We start from the raw sequence: 2,948 nt of genomic DNA, 5'->3' as shown, positions 1-2,948 counted from the left end.
GAGCTGGTAGTAACACTGACTATCTGGGTAATACTATGGGAGAGGAAGGAGAGGAGAGGAGAGGAGAGAGAGGAGAGGAGAGAGAGGAGAGGAGAGGAAGGAGGGAAGGTGCTAATAATGATTCATTCATGACTCACCAGTAGGAAAAGAGTGAGAGAGAGAGAGGTCAATCCCGAAAGAGGAAGGACATTCAAAGGAGGAGAGAATAGGCTAAAGACAGTTCTAAACAAATAAACTGAACAACTTCACTACCTCCAGTGTAGAGGGGATCTGAGCTACCTCAGGTAGAGGAGGATCTGAACTCCCTAGGGTAGAGGGAGATCTGAACTACCTCTAGGGTAGAGGGAGATCGAACTACCTCTAGGGTAGAGGGAGATTCTGAACTACCTCTAGGGTAGAGGGAGATCTGAACTACCTCTAGGGTAGAGGGAGATCTGAACTACTCTAGGGTGAGGGGATCTGACTACCTCTAGGGTAAGGGAGATCTGAACTACCTCTAGGGTAGAGGGGATCGAACTACTCTAGGTAGGGAGATCTTGAACTACACTCTAGGTAGAGGGGGATCTGAACTACCTCTAGGGTAGAGGGGGATCTGAACTACCTCTATGGTAGAGGGGGATCTGACTACCTCTAGGGTAGAGGGGATCTGAACTACCTCTAGGTAGAGGGGATCTGGAACTACCTCACTTCCTCTAGGGTAGAGGGGGATCTGAACTACTCACTTCCTCTAGGGTAGAGGGGACTAAACTACTTCACTACTTAGGTAGAGGGGATCTGAACTACCTCTAGGGTAGAGGAGGATCTGAACTCCTCACTACCTCTAGGGTAGAGGGATCTGAACTACCTCTAGGGTAGAGGGGGATCTGACTACCTCACTACCTCTAGGGTAGAGGGGATCTGAACTACCTCTAGGGTAGAGGGGGTCTGAACTACCCTCTGGTAGAGGGTCTGAACTACCTCTAGGGTAGAGGGGATCTAACTACCTCTAGCGTAGAGGGGATCTGAATACCTCTAGCGTAGAGGGGATCTGAACTACCTCTAGGTAGAGGGGGATCTGAACTACCTCACTACCTCTAGGCTAAGGGAATCTGAACTACCTCTTAGGTGAGGGGGATCTGAGCTACCTCACTACCTCTAGGCTAGAGGGGATCTGAACTAACCTCTAGCGTAGAGGGGATCTGAGCTACCTCACTACCTCTAGGCTAGAGGGGGATCTGAACTACCTCTAGGGTAGAGGTGTGATCTGATCTACTCTCACTACCCTCTAGTCTTAGAGCGGTATCTGAACTACCTCTAGGCTAGAGGGGATCTGAAACTACCTCTAGGCTAGAGGGGATCTGAACTACCTCTACGGTCAGAGGGGGGATCTGTACTACCTCACTACCCTAGGGTAGAGGGGATCTGAACTACTACTACATCAACTTACCTCTAGGCAAGAGGGTGGATCTGAACTACTTTTCACTACCTCTAGGGGTAGAGGGATCTGAACTACCTCACTTACCTCTAGGGTAGCAGGGGATCTGCAACTACCTCTAGGTAGAGGGGGATCTGAACTACCTCACTACCCTAGGGCTAGAGGGGGATCTGAACTACCTCCACTACCTCTAGGCTAGAGGTGTGGATCTGAGACTACCTCACTACCTCTAGGGTAGAGGGGGTCTAACTACCTCACTACCTCTTAGGTAGCAGGGGATCTGAACTACCTCACTACCTCTAGGTAGCGGGGATCTGAACTACCTCACTACGTCTAGGGTAGAGGGGGATCTGAACTACCTCTAGGTAGAGGGGGATCTGAACTACTCTAGGGTAGAGGGGATCTGAACTACCTCTACGGCTAGAGGGGATCTGAACACTACCTCACTTACCTCTAGCGCTAGAGGGGATTCTAACTACCTCACTACCTCTAGGGAGCGTGATCTTAACTACCTCAGCTACCTCTAGCCAGAGGGGATCTATCGGGACTGACCTCTTAGGGGGTTAGAGTGTCGGATCTTGAACCTACACCTCTAGGTAGAGGCGGGACTGAACTTACCTCTAGGGTAGTATGAGCGGATCTGAACTACTCTCACCTACCTCTAGGGCTTAGAGTGGGATCTGAACTCCTCTAGGGTAGAGGGGATCTCTGAACTACCTTCACTACCTCTAGGGTAGATGGGGGATCTGAACTACCCCTCAACTACCTCTAGGGCAGAGGGGGATCTGAACTACCTCACTACCTCTAGGGTAGAGGGGGATCTGAACTACCTCACTACCTCTAGGGTAGAGGGGGATCTGAACTACCTCTAGGGTAGAGGGGGATCTGAACTACCTCACTACCTCTAGGGTTATTCTACCTACTGTAGACTTAGAAACTGTTCAGACCACTTCCCTTTTTCTACATGTTGTTACAGCCTTATTCTAAAATTGATTAAATATATATCAATCTACACACAATACCCCAGAATGACAAAAGGGAAAACAGGTTTTTAAACATTTTAGCAAATGTATTATAACATGAAAAACAGAAATTCCTTATTTACAGAAATATTCAGACCCTTTGATATGAGACTCGAAAATGAGCTCAGGTGGATCCTGTTTCCATTGATCATCTTTGAGATGTTTCTACAACTTGATTGGAGTCCACCTGTGGTAAATTCAATTGATTGAACACACCAGTCTATATAAGGTCCCACAGTTGACAGTGCATGTGGGAGCAAAAATCAAACCATGTGGTCGAAGGAGACAGGATTGTGTCGAGGCACAGATCTGGGGAAGGGTACCAAACAATGTCTGCAGCATTGAAGGTCCCCAAGAACGCAGTGGCCTCCATCATTCTTAAATGGAAGAAGTTTGGAACCACCAAGACTCTTCCTAGAGCTGGTCGCCCGGCCAAACTGACCAATCGGAGGACAAGGGCGGTGACCAAGAACCCAATGGTCACTCTGACAGAGCTCCAGGGTTCCTCTGTG

Source organism: Salvelinus sp. IW2-2015, unplaced genomic scaffold (assembly GCF_002910315.2).
Source record: "Salvelinus sp. IW2-2015 unplaced genomic scaffold, ASM291031v2 Un_scaffold1427, whole genome shotgun sequence".
NCBI lineage: Eukaryota > Metazoa > Chordata > Actinopteri > Salmoniformes > Salmonidae > Salvelinus > Salvelinus sp. IW2-2015.
Note: the sequence above shows the minus strand (reverse complement) of the source record.